This window comes from Macaca nemestrina, chromosome 1, assembly GCF_043159975.1.
Source record: "Macaca nemestrina isolate mMacNem1 chromosome 1, mMacNem.hap1, whole genome shotgun sequence".
NCBI lineage: Eukaryota > Metazoa > Chordata > Mammalia > Primates > Cercopithecidae > Macaca > Macaca nemestrina.
The window spans coordinates 195790-213237 of NC_092125.1; the positions used below are offsets into that span (position 1 = coordinate 195790).

The window sequence follows — 17448 nt, forward strand, 5'->3', positions numbered from 1 at the left end:
AAATTTCTTCTGCCAGATACCCTAAATCATCTCTCTCAGATTCGAAGTTCCACAGATCTCCAGGGCAGGGGCAAAATGCCATGGGTCTCTTTGCTGAAGCACAGCAAGAGTGACCTTTAATCCGGTTCCCAATAAGTTTCTCATCTCCATGTGAGACCTCCTCAGCCTGGACTTCATTGTCCATGTCACTATCAGCATTTTCATCACAACCATTTGACAAGTTTCTAGGAAGTTTCAAACTTTCCCACATCTTCCCATCTTCCTGTCTTCTTCTGTGCCTTCCAAACTGTTCTAACCTCTGTCCATTACCCAGTTCCAAAGTCACCTCCACATTTTCAGGTATCTTTATAGTAGTGCTCCACTCTCCTGGTACCAATTTTCTCAATCAGTCCATTTTCACACTGTCATAATGAAATACCTGAGACTGGGTAATTTATAAAGAAAAGAGTTTAACTGTCTCACAGTTCCACATGGGTAGGGAGGTCTCAGGAAACTTACAATCACAGTGGAAAGTGAAGGAGAAGCAGGGCACATCTTACATGGTGGCAGGAGGGAGAGAGAGAAGGAGGAAGTGCCACACACTGTAGAACAACCAAATAATCACGAGAACTCACTATTATGAGAACGGCAAGGGGGGTATCTGCACCATGATTCAGTCATCTCCCACCCAGCCCCTCCTCTGACATGTGGGGATTACAATTCGAGATGAGACGGGGGTGAAGATGCAGAGCCAAGCTGTGTCGCATCTCCTCTGTAATAGTCCCTGGGCCTGGAGGGATTGAACAGTTTTAGATTTTTAGAGGTAAAACAAAATATAAATAATTAGCAATGTTTTAAATCAAAATGTCATAAGCCCTGCCTAGTTCTGAGAATGGCAGAAAAGGAAGCTTAAAGGTAATTGAACATTTAAGTTATTTAGTATCAAGACATGGAACAAATTATATTATTTTAGATAAAGGCAAAATTATTAAATGAATCCTAATGATTTTGAACACTGGCCTGTTCCTATGTCTCATAAAAGCTGTTTACTTTGGTTGTCACCTTTGACTGGGTCCAGAGACAAGGCTCTAATGAACTTGAGTTGGGGTGTCAGATACTGGCAGGAGTCAATGTCTTCTTTGGATAAGATATGTGCGCCCATGAGTCAAAGCTGTATAATTTAACAGTACAAGGATTAGTTAATAGCACCTGATAAGGACCTTTTTAAGGGGTTGGAGATAGTGATACTGGAGTCCACGACCTGACTGGAAGCTGCAAAAAGATCTTGTAATCTTATGGTGTTTAATTTATATAGCTTTGGGCAAAAGGTCAGACACAATTCTGGATTCAGTTTTAAAGACGTCTGTCAAAGATGTTAAAATACTCAAAGGATTTGATTAAAACAGAATCACAGGTCATTGTAAAATAATACTCATTTAACCAAAGTGATCATCAGAAGACATTAAAGGCAATATAGAAGGTTGCAATGGATATAAAAACCTTAACCCTTTTAGATTTGTTTTTTCTAGGCAGTTGAAAACCCAATAAAGACAACATAGCTTGCTTAGCCAACATAGTGAAATCCCATCTCTACAAAAAATACACAAATACCCAGGTATAGTGGCACGCTCCTGCAGTCACAGCTACTTGGGAAGCTGAGGTGGGAAGATTGCTTGAGCCTGGGAGGTCGAGGCTGCAGTGAGCCGAGATTGTGCCACTGCACTTCAGCCTGGTAGACAGAGTGAGACCCTGTCTCAAAAACAAACAAACAAACAAATAAGCCAACAAAAAAGCATCATAGGAATTATTTTGACAAAACATAACATGCTGTTCTCCTTATGGGAAACCCATTAGATAACCTGGAAGTTAAACCTGATGAAAGAAATTACTTCAATTTAATCGGGAAGAATGTGTTCAAGGTTATGAATATAACAAGGAATTACATAATTCTTAGTAACTGTATGACAAGTGTCCTGATCACATTGCAAAATTTAGACGTATCAAGAAAAGCCCAGAGCACAGAATCAAGTTATACTGGAGGAAAATATTGCTTTTCTGGTCCTTTAAGATAAAACATTTTAGCATTAGGCCACAACAATAGTTATAAGTGGAGGAAAAAAGTTACGGGAGCTGATGAAAAAGGTAAAGGAAAGTTTTAGGCCTTTGTTTTAAGCCTTCTCAAGGGGAGAACAAGCTGAAAGCAGTGAGACACAGCAAAAGTTGAAGCTCTGAGATATGAGTCTGAGGAATTAAAAAAAGAGGTTATAAAGTTAAAAGGAAACATTTTGTAATTCATTAAGAGCAAATGAGTACCTTAAGAAAACCTTGTTGTAACATAGGGGACTAATGCTAGAGAGATTATTATAAATAATTCCCTTTTAGTTATAGTCAACTTAATCACATACAAAATTCCTTTTGTAAATTCTCCTTCATAAACCTTATTACAACTTAAATAGGCTGTCACATGCTTAGACCGTCTGACTTGTCTTACGTTTCTCTCTTTCCTAAACAATCAGCTATTTTACTTTAGGGCAAAAAATTATCATACAAGATTTTCTTTCCATATAAAATTATTTTTGGCTGGGTGCGATAGCTCACACCTGTAATCCCAGCACTTTGGGAGGCTGAGGTGGGTGGATCACCTGAGGTCAGGAGTTCGAGACCAGCTTGGCAAACATGGTGAAACCCCGTCTCTACTAAAAATACAAAAATTACCCAGGCATGGTGGCGGGCGCCTGTAGTCCCAGCTACTCGGTAGGCTGAGGCAGAGAATCGCTTGAACCCCGGAGGCGGAGGTTTCAGTGAGCTGAGCTCACACCACTGCACTCCAGCCTGGGTGACAGAGTGAAACTCTATCTAAAATAAAATTATTTTGTTCATGACATTTTTCATCAAAAATATACCTTGAAGTGGGCAGGTCAGGTAGTGGGGGTGTGATGGCTATGAGTGGGCCAAGGTGGGGGGGTTCCGCCAGGCAGAGGGAGTGAGACTCCAGGCCATGAGGGAGTTGGAGGGGCGCCCTGCGCCCTGAGTGGACGATGGCAGATGAATAAGGACCAATTGTAGAGCTGAGTTAAAGAAAAATGCCAAAATCTTCAGAAAATAAGGAATCTGCCAAAGAAGAGAAAATCAGTGACATTCTAGTTTCTGAAGGAGCTCCAAGACGTGTATGATTTCAAGGCTTTGCAAAGATTTTCATTGGCTGTCTTGCAGCCATTACTAGTGGTATGATATATGATCTCTACTTATACCATGAACAGAAATTCTCACTTTCCAGCAGGCAGGAGCTTGACCGGGAAATTACACTTTAGGGTGACAGTGGCATTTATCACTCATAAAGATGTGCTAACATCACCTTCATTTGGAAGAGGTGTTTATGAACTGACACACAATAACAAAACTGTATCTCTGAATAGCATAAATGCAGTGTAGCAAATGTTTCTATATCTAAGGAAAGAGACCACTATTTCTCCTGCTGCCTCCTCCCTGTACCTTGCCTAGTTCACAAGACAGGAGGAAAGAGAGAAAGCAAAAAGTTAGAAAGAAACAAAAGTAAGATAAATAGCCAGACAACCTTGGCACCACCACCTGGCCCTAGGGGTTAAAAAAAAAGTAATAATAATAACATCAACCCCTGACCTAAACTACTTGTGTTATCTGTAAATTCCAGACACTGTATGAAAAAAGTGTTGTAAAACTTTCTGTTCTGTTAGCTGATGCATGTAGGCCCCAGTCACGTTTCCTTTATCACGTGATTTATCACGACCCTTTCACGTAGACCCCTTTAAGTCGTAAGCCTTTTAAAAGGCCAAGTATTTCTTTTTCGGGGAGCTCGGCTCTTAAGACGGGAGTCTGCGGACGCTCCGGGCCGAATAAAAAACCTCTTCTTTCCTTAATCTGGTGTCTGAGGAGCTTTTTCTGCGGCTTGTCCTGCTACGTTTCTTGGTTCCCTGACCGGGAAGTGAGGTGATAAACGGACAGCGGAGGCAGCCCCTTAGGCAGCTTAGGCCTGCCCTGTGGAGCATCCCTGCAGGGGACTCCGGCCAGCTTGAGCGATGCGGATCCTGAGAGCGCTCCCGGGTAGGCATTTGCCCCAGTGGAACGCCTCCTCAGAGCAGTGCACAGCAGGTCCCCATGGAGGATCCACCCAGTGGCTGAACACCGGGAAGGAACTGGCACTTTAAGTCCGGACATCTGAAACTTGGTAAGACTGGTCTTTGGAACTCGCCCACTCCATTTGAGTGGAAGCCTGGCCTGATCATCCATGGAGTGCCTGTACCGGCACTTTGGTTTTTGTTTTTGACTTGACTTGAATTAATTGCTTGATACTTTGGTTTTAGTTTTCGTTTTGACTTGACTTGAATTGTTTGATAAACAGGGGTGCCTTTATTGGCACTTTGGTTTTGGTTCTGATTTTGACTTGGCTTAAATTGCTTGACGAATAGGTGTGTCTTTAACAACACTTTGGTTTTAGTTTTGATTTTGATTTAGTGTGAATGAGATGAGTGAGTGACTTTTTACCCTTTCCTTTTTGTAGTGTGAATGTTGTTTCATCTCAAGAGAAAAATAGGTCAGACACAAAGTAAGCCCACTCCGCTAGGAACTGTGTTAAAAAAAATTCAAAAAGAAAAAGGGAAAGTCATCAAATCATCAAAACTTACTCTATTAAAATGCATGTTACAGAACCTTAAGAAAGGTTTTGCAGGAGATTATAGAGTTAAGTTAACCCCTCAGAGGTTAAGATCTCTGTGTGAATTAGAACTGCCCTCTTTTGGTGTTGGATGGCCCACTGAAGGAGCTATAGACAAGGAACAATTGGCCATGTATTTAAGGTGGTGACAGAGGTTGGAGGACAGCCAGTATACCTAGATCAAATCCCTTTATATTGACTCATGGTTAAATAGAATATAGACAAAACTGGCATAAATTTAGCCCTGTTTAACAGCTTATTGCAAAAAAGCCAAAAGTAAAAGTAAGAGCAACTTTGCCAGCAGACACAGAGTTAAAAAAGGGAGTCCCAGAAACAGCAAAAGAAGCCAGTTTTGCAGGAGCCACCAGAGATCATAGAAATTCTTTCTCCATGTGTCCCAGCCTACCCCGCTTTACCGAGGCCAACAGACCCCTCAGAAACTAGATTCAGGAGCTAACATGCCCCAGATCTCACCTCGAAGGGGAGGATTAGAGCCTCGAGAGGCCAAGGAAGGAAGTCAAGATAGTCAAGTGCCCGTCTCAGATCTGGTCTTGCTCGAGCTACGTAAATGCCTCTCAGGGAGATGCGAGGACCTGTCTATTATAATGACCAGGCCCACATCTTGGGGGACAACAGACCTTCATCTATCAGCCCTTTTCAACCACTGATCTACTAAACTGGAAACACCCTGAACCCGCCCCCTTGCTCCCGGCAGCTAGAGCCCTGTCGACATGACTGTGTAGAGGTGTTGGACTCCAGTTTACTCCGGCAGACCTGACCTCCGGGACCAGCCTTGGGCATCAGTAGACCAGGAGCTATTCGTGGACGGGAACAGCTTCATCAACCCACAAGGAGAGAGATGTGCAGAGCATGCGGTGGTAACCCTGGACACTGTTGTTAAGCTGAGCTCATTGCTTTAATTTGGGCCTTAAAGCTCAGTGAAGGTAAGACTGTAAACATCTACACTGACTCTCGGTATAATGCCTGTTTAACCCTCCAAGTGCATAAAAAATTATATAAAGAAAAGGGCTTGTTAAACTCTAGGAAAAAGAGGAAAAAAACACCCAAAGAATGCAACTCAGCTTCAGCGTTTGCAGAGGTACCGAGAAGCACTTCTGCAGAGGCTGAGAGTTGTTAGAAAAAAGCAAGTAACAGAAAAAAGATTTCAGGAATCCTTCAAGGAGCTGACAAGAGCCTAAGACAGTTTTTATAAGAGACTCTATAAAGCATTCTGGCTTTACATGTCATTTAACCCTGAGGCTGCTGAAAATCAGTATCTAGTGAAACTTCACTTGTAAAGCAAGTCCAGGGTAACATCAAGCAGAAACTGTGGGCACGAATGCCACCTAGCCTATAAAAGTGGCCACCAAGGCGTATGTTAACTGTGACCAAGGAACAAAACTGGGAAAAAGCAAAAGAAAAAGAAAGAGTAAAAGTAAGTGTGAAAAAAAAGAGAATCAAAAGAAAACAGGAAAGACAGCAGTGCATGGAGCAAAAAAGCCAACATTTAGCAACAGCTCTTAGAAAAAGAAAAATTAGCAATGTGAGAGGACGTGGACGTGGATGTAAATGTGAAAGAAGTCAAGTTAGGCAAGGATTCAAGAGCCGGACAAGGGTAGAGAGAGATTAATGTGCGAGATGCAAAAAGAAAGGACACTAGAAGGGTAAGTGTTCAAAAGGCAATAAAGGAAATGGCCAAGGCCGCAAGACGAAGAGGCCATCGGCCAAGGGCTGCCGCACCTTGGAGGAACCAAATACTGATCTGTTCAGGCTGACAGGAGCTGAAGAATGTAAAGACTAGGGCAGACTACGCACCTTCTCATTAGGCTCCCAGGAGCCCATGGTCACATTAGAAGTTAAAAGCAGCAAGATTCTGCTGTATCTGGATTCCAGTTTCTCACGGAAGGCTAAGCTACTACATAGAGTTATACAGCGGGGGCAGAGGGCAGGGGGAAGAACCCCTCCTCTAAGGAACTTAAACAGGAGAAAGAGCCGTACCTTGTGAAAACTTACTTACAGACTACAGAACTGCCCCGTGCTGGAGGCTATCGGTACCTGCTAGTGCTTGTTTGCACCTTTTCAGGTTAAGTTAAAGTTTTCCCCACCAGGACAGAAAAAGTACAAGAAGTGACTAAAGTACTGTTAAAAGACATTATCCCCAGGTTTAGACTACCTCTAACTTTAAAGTCAGACAATAGGCCAGCATTTATAGCTGAAATTGTGCAAGATTTAACAAGACCATTAAAAATAAAATAGAAGTTACACACAGCCTATCGGCCACAAAGTTCAGGAAAAGGTGGAACGCATGAACTGGACACTCGAGCAGCTACTGAAAAAAAATATTGCCAGAAAATTCATTTATGATAAAATCGGGTTTTTGCCTATGGTCCTCCTCTGAGTCGGGGGCACCCCCACCAAACAAACTAGGTATTTGCCCTATAAGATTTTGTTTGGTTGGCCATCCCCAAATCATCAGTCAGATTAAAGGTGACCTCCAGAAACTAAAGGAATTAACCTTAAAAAAGCAAATGCAGGCTTTAAAAATAGCCATATAAAGTGTTCATAATTAAATAAATGGAAATGCCTATAAGCCTGACACCCTTTTAAATCTAGTGACTCTGTTTAAAGGAAAATCTAATTTTTCTAGGACCCATATAGGATGGGCCCTGTACTGTAACCTTGTCCACTCCCACTGCTGTTAAAGTTGCAGGTGTTGTGTCTTGGATCCACCAGTCAGCGAACACCGGCAGCTCAGGACAAGTGGACCAGCCAGCAGGACGCAGATCATCCAACCCGGCTGATCCTGAGATGAGACCAAGCTGCTGCTGAGGACGACAGCCCTGCTCTGGTCACTCCGGAGGCTGACCAGTCTACGCACGGCCGAAGCTTGAGGAGACAACAAGCCCCGTTCTAGTCACACACCAGCAGCTGACCAGTCTACGCATGGCCGAAGCTTGAGGACTCATCAAGCAAGTCAATGTAGTTAAAAATCTTAAGACCAACAGTTTTCCTGTAATACTCACTGTTTTTCTATTCTGTCGCTGTATTCAACCTTTTTCCCAGGTAAGGACCTCTTTTGTCCTTGCTGGATATGAATATACTGTACATTGTTTTGCTACTGTTACCCCCCCATAACCACGCTAGAAGAAACACCTATGTAAGGTGTCCCCACTGCACACATACTACTTGGCAAACCCAGACCCATCCAGCCCAGCAATAATTCGGAGTCTTACAGTCATTCTTTAAACATATAAACCAGAAGTTACCAGAACCTCCTCCTTTAGGAAAAAAAAAAAAAGGAAAAAAACCTATTTGCTCAGTTGGCTGAAAACATTGCTGGCAGCCTGGATGTCTCTTCATGTCACGTTTATAAAAAGGCTAACGTAAGATACCAATGGCCTTGAGAAGCAAAAGAGTTAATGCCTGAAGATAACTTTACTTTAACTGACTCTTTCCCCAAACAGACAGCCCAAGTTCACGCATCTGGCTCTTAAAAACTTCTGTTATTAAAAAAAACCTGTGTTACTCACTAAGAAAAAGCTTTTAAGACCCAGTGAAAAACTAACCTGCTTAGGACATGACAAAGTTGATACATGTGCCTGTGCAGGTTTAACACAGGTTTGATCCTAGGTCTTCATTTAGAAAACAGTTTCCAGCTATAAAGAATTTAAAGCCCTCATTATAAGTATATTAGTGGTAATAGAAACGTGCTTGCTGCTCCCCTGTGTATTACGCTTGCTCCTTTAAATGATAAAAGGTTTTGTAGCTACCATGGGGTCCTCAGAAAACTTCAGCCCAAGTGTATTACATAAAACACTATCGCTCTGTCTCGCAAAGAGATTCAGAAAGTAAAAATAAAAGTGAGAACTCCCACTAATTAGTGACAATTCTCAAAGAGGGGGGATAAGGAAGGAGACCACTACTACTCCTGCTGCCCTACCCCCCCCGACCTTGCCTAGTTCACTAGACTAGTTAGAAAAGTTAGAAAGAAACAAAAGTAAGATAAATAGCCAGACAACCTTGGCACCACCACCCGGCCCTAAGAGTTAAAGTAAGTAATAATAATAACATCGACACGTGACTTAAACTACTTGTGTTATCTGTAAATCCCAGACACTGTGTGAAAAAAGCACTGTAAAACTTTTTGTTCTGTTAGCTGATGCATGTAGTCCCCAGCCACGTTTCCCACACTGCTGGATTTCTCACGACCCTTTCACGTGGACCCCTTAACGTCGTAAACCTTTACAAAGGCCAATATTTCTTTCTCGGGAGCTCGGCTCTTAAGACGTGGGTCTGCCGATGCTCCCAGCTGAATAGAAAACCTCTTCCTTCTTTAATCTGGGGTCTGAGGAGCTTTGTCTGCGGTTCGACCTGCTGCATATCCAGAACTCATTGCCAGTGTTTTGTATCAAGCCACTGGCAGCAATGAGATTACTGAGGTGGAGTATTTCTCTATTGGCATTGTTTTTGGAGTGTAAGGAATATATGTTGTTGCTTTATTTGTTACAAGTTGGCTTATGAATGGAATGTGGCTAGCAGGAATGCTCACTGTTGCATGGGTTATTATTAACAGGGTAGACATAATACAACAAGAACTGAATACTCCATTCCTTTAAGAGAAAACTGGGCACTGCCATGTTTTGCCTGCCAAGTTACTGGGCTTCCAGGCTATGAAAAAGCAACTTAAATACTTATGGAGAGAGGTTCTCTACTTGTCGATGAGTGCTTCCATTTACACATTTATGATGATGGGGGTACAGCCACTATCCCGTTTCTTCCAGCAATATCTCTGTTCCTGCTAGATATCTTTTCACTGGAGCAAAGTGATGAGGTTTCTGAAGTTTATAAAATCTATGTATTTTCTCTCTTCCTGGGATATTTACTGCAGCTAGAGAATCAAGCTTTCTTGGTATCTTGTTTATTAACTTTGGTAGCAGTCTCAATGCTTACTAAGTGCCTTTGGCTAAATCTAAAGAAAGGAACTTTTGTAGCTAAAATAATGAAAGTGATTAATTTTCACTTGGTGTGTACTCTAACAGTGACATTGTATGTTATAATGAAGATGTTTGTCCTACAGAAAGAAAATGGGCTCATGCTGAAATTCCTTGAAGTTAAGTTTGGACCAAATATGGCCAAGAAGTTTACAATGAATTGGCTCCTCTGTTAAGAATCTCTGCAGGCGGCCGGGCACGGTGGCTCACGCCTGTAATCCCAGCACTTTGGGAGGCCGGGGCGGGCAGATCATGAGGTCAGGAGATTGAGACCATGCTGGTTAACACAGTGAAACCCTGTTTCTACTAAAAATACAAAAACTAGCCGGGCATGGTGGCGGGCGCCTGTAGTCCCAGCTACTCGGGAGGCAGGAGAATGGTGTGAACCCAGGAGGCAGAGCTTGCAGTCAGCCAAGATCACACCACTGCACTCCAGCCTAGGTGACTCTCCAGCCTAGGAGAGACTCCATCTCAAAAAAAAAAATCAACACTGTGATGTCCTCCCAATCTTGAAAAATAACTGAACCTTAATTTCACAGACTGAAGTAGAATGCAATTTTTTTCTACCTGCTCAGAATCTTTTGCAGATCAAATGTGGACACTTGAAATACTGCTGCTGCTTCTCCTTACCTCTGTTACTGGATCCAGAGTTCTGTGGGAAACAGAAGATGAACATCACCGTCCTTTGATAAAATGTGGTATCAACCACTCTGCAATATTCCAGATGGGTATCTTCTTTACTATTACCTGGTCTTGAGGATTTTACTGATTGCAACATTTCCCCCTAAGTCTTCATTCTATTATAATATTGATCTTGAATTTGATTATGTTCAAGGTCAGAATACATTTCTCAAACATAATTTTGTAAATATTTAATGTGATATAATTATATCATAGAAGGAAAGAATTATTTCTACCTTCAAGCAAGTTTCTGAAAATGTTTCACGATTTACAACAACTGAAGTTTTACAACAAAAGACTAATTTAAATGTTAGCTGAAAATACGTGACATTTAAATTAAAATCAAAATTACATAAAGGAAAGTAAGTGATTTTTAAGGATATACATAAGGATATATGCAGAATTTTCAGGATGCTCTTCTCATCATCTGCTGCTTATCTGAGTTACTTTCTTGGTAATATACAGTGAATGATATTATTGTATTTTTTATGACTAGTAAATGATTAGTTTTTTCACTTATGCCTATTAATTTGATACCAATTTAATCATGATAAAACAACTGTTACCTATTTTATATGTATATAACATTCTGATTTCCATGGGTGATTGTGGAACAGGTGGTATTTGGTTACATGAGTTCATTCTTTTTTTTTTTTTTTTTTGAGACAGAGTTTCACTTTTGTTGCCCAGATTGGAGTGCAATGGCTCGATCTCGGCTCACCACAACCTCCGCTTCCCGGGTTCAAGCAATTCTCCTGCCTCAGCCTCCTAAGTAGCTGGGATTACAAGCATGGGCCACCCTGCCTGGCTAATTTTTTTTGCATTTTTAGTAGAGATGGGGTTTCTCCTTGTTGGTAAGGCTGGTCTCAAACTCCTGATCTCAGGTGATCCACCCTCCTCAGCCTCCCAAAGTGCTGGGATTACAGGTGTGAGCCACCACACCTGGCCATATGAAGACATTCTTTAGTGGCGATTTGTGAGATTTTGGTGCACCCATCACCTGAGCAGTATACCCTGCACCCAATTTGTAGTCTTTTATCCCTCACCCCTTTCTACCCTTTTCCTGAGTCCCCAAAGTGCATTGTATCATTCTTATGTCTTTGCATCCTCATAGCTTAGCTCCCACTTATGAGTGAGAACATACAATATTTGGTTTTCCATTCCTGAGTTACTTCACTTAGAATAATAGTCTCTAATCTCATTAAGGTGGCTGCAAATGCTATTAATTTATTTGTTTTTAAGGCTGAGTAGTATTCCATTGTGTGTGTATCTATATATATATATAATTTTCTTTATGGACTTATTGATTGATGGGCATTTTGGTTGGTTCCACATTTTTGCAACTGTGAATTGTGCTGTTATAAACATATGTCTGCAAGTATCTTTTTTGCATAATAACAAATAATAATTTTTTTGTATAATAATAAATAATAAATAACTTCTTTTCCTCTAGCAAAGTAGTGGGATTGCTGGATCAGGCAGTAGTTGTACTTTTAGTTCTTTAAGGAATCTCCACACTGGTTTCCATAGTGGTTGTACTAGTTTACATTCCCACCAGCAGGGTAGAAGTGTTCCCTGTTCAGTGCATCTACATCAACATCTATTATTTTTTAATTTTTTGATTATGACCATTCTTGCAGGAGTAAGGTGGTATTGCCTTGTGGTTTTGATTTGCATTTCCCTGATCATTAGCGATGTTGAGCATTTTTTCATGTTTGTTGGCCATTTGTATATCTTCTGTTGAGAATTGTCTATCTGTGTCCTTAGCCCACTTTTTGATGGGATTGTTTGTGTCTTCCTTGCTGATTTGTTTGAGTCCATTGTAGATTCTGGATATTAGTCCCTTGTTGGATGTATAGATTGTGAAAATTTTCCCCCACTCTGTGGGTTGTCTGTTAACTCTGCTGATTATTTCTTTGTCTGTGCAGAAGCTTTTTAGTTTAATTAAGTCCCATGTATTTATCTTTGTTTTTGTTGCATTTGCTTTTGGGTTCTTGGTCATGAAGTCTTTGCCTAAACCAAAGTCTAGAAGGGGTTTTATGATATTATCTCCTAGAATCTTTATGGTTTCAGGTCTTAGATGTAAGTCCTTCATCCGTCTTGAGTTGATTTTTGTATAAGATGAGAGATGAGGATCCCATCTCATTCTTCTATATGTGGCTTGTCAATTATCCCAGCACTATTCATTGGATAAGGTGTCCTTTCCCCACTTTGTGTTTTTGTTTGCTTTGTCAAAGATCAGTTGGCTGTAAATATTTGGCTTTATTTCTTGGTTCTTTGTTCTGTTCCATCGGCCTAGACACTTATTTTTTATACCAGTACCATGCTGTTTTGGTGACTATGTCCTTACACTATAGTTTGAAGTTGGGTAAAGTGATGCCTCCAGATTTGTTCTTTTTGTTTAGTCTTGCTTTGGCTATGCAGGCTCTTTTTTCGTCCTATATGAATTTTAGGATTTTTTTTTTTAGTTCTGTGAAGAATGATGGTGGCATTTTGATGAGAATTGCATTGAATTTGTAGATTGCTTTTGGCAGTATGGTCATTTTCACAACATTGATTCTACCCATTCATGAGCATGGGATGTGTTTCCATTTGTTTGTGTCATCTATGATTTCTTTCAGCAATGTTTTATAGTTTTCCTTGTAGAGGTCTTTCATGTCCTTGGTTAGGTATATTCCTAAGTATTTAATTTTTTTTTTGTAGCTATTGTGAAAGAGATTGAGTTCTTGATTTGATTCTCAGCTTGGTCACTGTTGGTGTATAGCAGAGCTAATGATTTGTGTACATTTTGTATCCTGAAACTTTACTGAATTCATTTACCAGTTCTAGGAGTTTTTTGCATGAGTCTATATGCCTTTCTGGGTATACAATCATACCAGACACAAACAGCAACAGGTTGACTTCTTCTTTACCAATTTGGATGCCCTTTATTTATTTCTCTTGTCTGATTCCTCTGGCTAGGATTTCTAGTACTATGTTGAATAGGCATGGTGAGAGTGAGCATCCTTCTTTTGTTGTAGTTCTCATGGGGAATGCTTTCAACTTTTCCCTGTTCAGTGTGATGTTGTCTGTGGGTTTGTCATAGATGGCTTTTCTTACCTTAAGGTATGTCCCTTCTATGTAGATTTTGCTGAGGGTATTAATCATAAAGGGATGTTGGATTTTGTCGAATGCTTTTTCTGCATCTATTGGTATGATTATGTGATTTTTGTTTTTAATTCTGTTTATGTGGTGTATCACATTTATTGACTTACATATGTTAAACCATCCTTGCATCCCTGGTATGAAACCCACTTGATCATGATGGATTATCTTTTTGATTTCCTTTTGGATTTGCTTAGCTAGTATTTTGTTGAGGATTTTTGCATCTATGTTCATCAGGGATATTGGTCTGTAGTTTTCTTTTTCAGTTACATCCTTTACTAGTTTCGGTATTAGGGTGATACTGGCTTCATAGAATGATTTAGGGAGGATTCCATCTTTCTCTACCATTTGTAATAGTGTCAACAGGATTGGTACCAATTATTTATTTATTGATTCGAGACAGAGTCTTGCTCTGTCACCTGGGCTGGAGTGCAGTGGCACAATTTTGGCTCACTGCAACCTCCATCCCCTGGGTGCAAGCAACTCTCTTGCCTCAGCCTCCCTAATAGCTGGAATTACAGGTGTGCGCTAAAATGCCCAGCTAATTTTTGTGCTTTTAGTAGCGACGGGGTTTCACCATGTTGGCTAGCTGGTCTTGAACTCCTGGCCTCAAGTGATCCACTCCCCTTGGCCTCCCAAAGCGCCATGATTACAGGTGTGAGCCACTGTGCCCGCCTCTTCTTTTAATGTCTGATAGCATTTAGCTGTGAGTTTATCTGGTCCTGGACTTCTTTTTATTGGCATTTTTTTTTAAAGAATTACCATTTCAATCTCTCTGCTTGTTATTGGTCTGTTCAAATATTCTATTTCTTTCTGGTTTAATCTAGGAGGGTTGTATATTTCCAAGAATTTATTTATCTCTTCTAGGTTTTCTAGTTTATGCATGTAAAGATGTTCATAGTAGCCTTGAATGGTCTTTTGTATTTCTGTGGTATCAGTTGTAATATCTCCTGTTTTGTTTCTAATTGAGCTTATTTAGATCCTCTGTTTTCTTTTTTTGGTTAATCTCACTGGTGGTCTATCAATTTTATTTATCTTTTCAAAGAACCAGCTTTTTGTTTCACTTGTCTTGCTACCAAATTGGCATATAAGTAAACGAGTACTCATAAATTAAGTCTAAACAGTTTTCAAGTTCATGTGAATCTTTGATAAATAAAACTAGCTTCAAAAATTATTATTAAAATAATAAAAATGTCTTTAGAGTCATCAGCATATATTTCTGTCTAAATCAATAAATTTTATATTGACCTCTGTGGTTATTAGGGAAATAACTTTAGATAATGACTAACTTTATATAATACCTTGGTTTTCAAGAGTAATCTAAATTGTTAAAAAATAAATTAATTAAATACATGTAAATGAGATAAATACCTATAAGTGGACATTTTGTGTAATGTAAAATCTTAACATTATTTTAAATTAAATAATAAATGCTTATTGAATGTCTGGGTCATTTCCAGTGTAAATAATTATTATATGAGAAAACAGGGTTCTGAAATTGTGAAATAATTTTATGTACAAAATGCTAATATCTGACATACAGTTCAGATTTCTTGCTTCTCATTTTCACTAAAATTTAAGATTACTAGAAATAAAAATTCTAATCTAATATATAATTCTGTAAATTGCATTTTATAAAAAATAATTTTGTGTAATTTGGCAGTCATTTTAAAGTCATTTACTTGAAAAGGTAAAAAGAAACCAGAAGTGGGGAAGAGAGATGTGAAGAAATATATATATATGCTTGTAAATTAAGTCTAATCATACTGCTATGATTATTCATGCACAAGTTTTTGTATAAACAGTTGTTTTCATTCAATTATATTAGGTATATACCTAGGTGTGGATTTGCTGTGTCATTGGTAACTCTCAGAGGAACTGCCAAACTGTTTCCACGGTTTTGCACCATTTTACACTCCTACCAGTAATGTATGAAGGTTCCAGTTTCTCCATATCCTGACACTTGCAATTTTCCTTTCTTCCTTCTCTTTCTTTCTCTGTCTCTTTTTCTTTCTTTCTTTTTGATTTTATTCGTGTTAGTGGGCATGAAGTGTATCTAATTGTGGTAGAAGTGTGTTCTGAGGCTGCACCTCACCTGAGACCATTGCCCTGTGCAGTCACTGATATGAGCTCACAGAACAATGATAGCAGCAGTAGCCATTGTTTTTAGAGCCTGTATGACGTGATAGTTTCTCCTCATCGTCTGCTTGTGTGACCTCCTTTAACCTTCAGAATAGCTTCTCAGGCAGTAGCGCTGTTTTTGCCACTTGAAAGATGGGAAACCCAAGACTCAGGGGATCATCATCTTACATAAGGCCACGGACGATTGGGGAAGTTTATCTTCCAGGACATGCTCATTTCCTCTGCAAGGTGACTGGGGGAGGGGGAGACAGGAATGCTGGGGGCAATAATTCATTCTTTTTAGCCTGTTCTCACATCTCCAAGCTGGAGGAATAAGCTAGACAATGAAAGGCTCCCAGAAGCAAACACAGAGAGAAGGCGGGTCGGGGTGGATGCCCTTGATCCTTTTGCTGGGTTTTTGGCTTGGACTCCTGTTGGATACAATTCCTGCTCTGGCTTCCCTGACCTGACCCTACACACCTCCACATGCTTATTCCAAAATGGGTGGACTCCTCTGGAAACTCACCTCCAAGCTTCGCTGGTCATTAAGGGAAACTTTGGGAAAAGGCCGTTTCCCAGAGTGGTTCCAGATTTAGCACTGGATGACTCGCTGGGACTCGGCTGAGTTCCAGGTTTGCCTCAGCTCAGCAGGTTGTAAGGACAGGCAACCTTGTCCTCTTCTAAAACGGGGATGGCACCAGCCTGCCTGAGGTGTGCCCAGGGCTTGTTAGTTTAAAAGTTGGGCTGCTTGCTGGGACGTAGCTTCTCCTGGGTCTCTGGACTTCTTGGCTAGTCAGGAGGAGTCTGCTTTAGAGGAGGGCTTTTTGTAATTCCCTGTGACTGATTCCGGTCCTTGGACCCCACACTGATGACAGAGAGGTGAACCCCTGGAGGAGGGACGAGGGGAGTCTAGTCAATGTCTCCAATCCCATGGGTGGAGGCTGCGTCCCATATCAGCCATGTTGAAATGGGAAGATTGCTGGCCCAGGTGTCTGAAGGCCTATAGGGAAGGCCTCCCTGGGCCTGTTTCCTTATCTGTCACGGCAGCTGGTGATACCCTTGGCACACTGCCTGGGGCCTCAAAACCCAGGACTGCTGTGAGCAGCCATGTAGACTGCACAGCCTAGTTCAGGGGGCTTCCATTATCTTCAGTGTCCTTGTTGATAAATGGGCCCAGTTAAAATCATACATGGTGTTAATAATAATTCCCCATGAGGTAAGCGTCCTCAGGACATTATTGATAGATAGATGGCCTTGGAAAAAACACAGAGGAATGGGGTGATGATTCCAGGAGTAAATAAATCATCAGGAGGCATTTCTTCAGGCTTTGATGATTCCATTTTAAAGACAAAGAGCTGTGGCCCAACGAGTGAGGTTAATAAGTAACTCATGTGATGTGAGGGACAAAGTCTGGATTCAGACTCAGATCTTTGTGGTTGTGTTGCGTCCATTTGCCTGAGTATCTGGTGCCTTCTGAGAGGAATTAATACTGATCAACCCGATTTTCCCGTGTCAGGACTCAGTCTGACACCAGAGCTGTTCTCTCAGAACAGCATTCGTGGGCTCGTCGGGCCCTCCATCTGTGGCTCAGGGAGGCCACGTTCATGAAACCTGCAAACCCACACACACCCCATTGGATATGACTGTGCCACTTCTCTTGTGCCCTGCCAGGTGACTGACTAATGTGTGGTGGGAAACGATATGGTTCTGTTAGGGAGGAAGCTGCTTTTTTTTTTTAGGAAAATGCTGTGATAAGCAGCCTGAAGGCACATGGTGAGGAGAGAGAGAAAAAGAGATGGCTGGAGTCTCTGCTTATAAAAATAACTCCGATTTTGTCTTCTC

General features: G+C 40.9%; 1 pseudogene; it reads left to right on the top strand.

The window, feature by feature from the left end:
* Positions 1 to 3017: 3017 nt before the first annotated feature.
* On the top strand, positions 3018 to 9878 carry LOC105463352 (probable C-mannosyltransferase DPY19L4 pseudogene; annotated as a pseudogene).
* The last annotated feature ends 7570 nt before the right edge of the window (positions 9879 to 17448 follow it).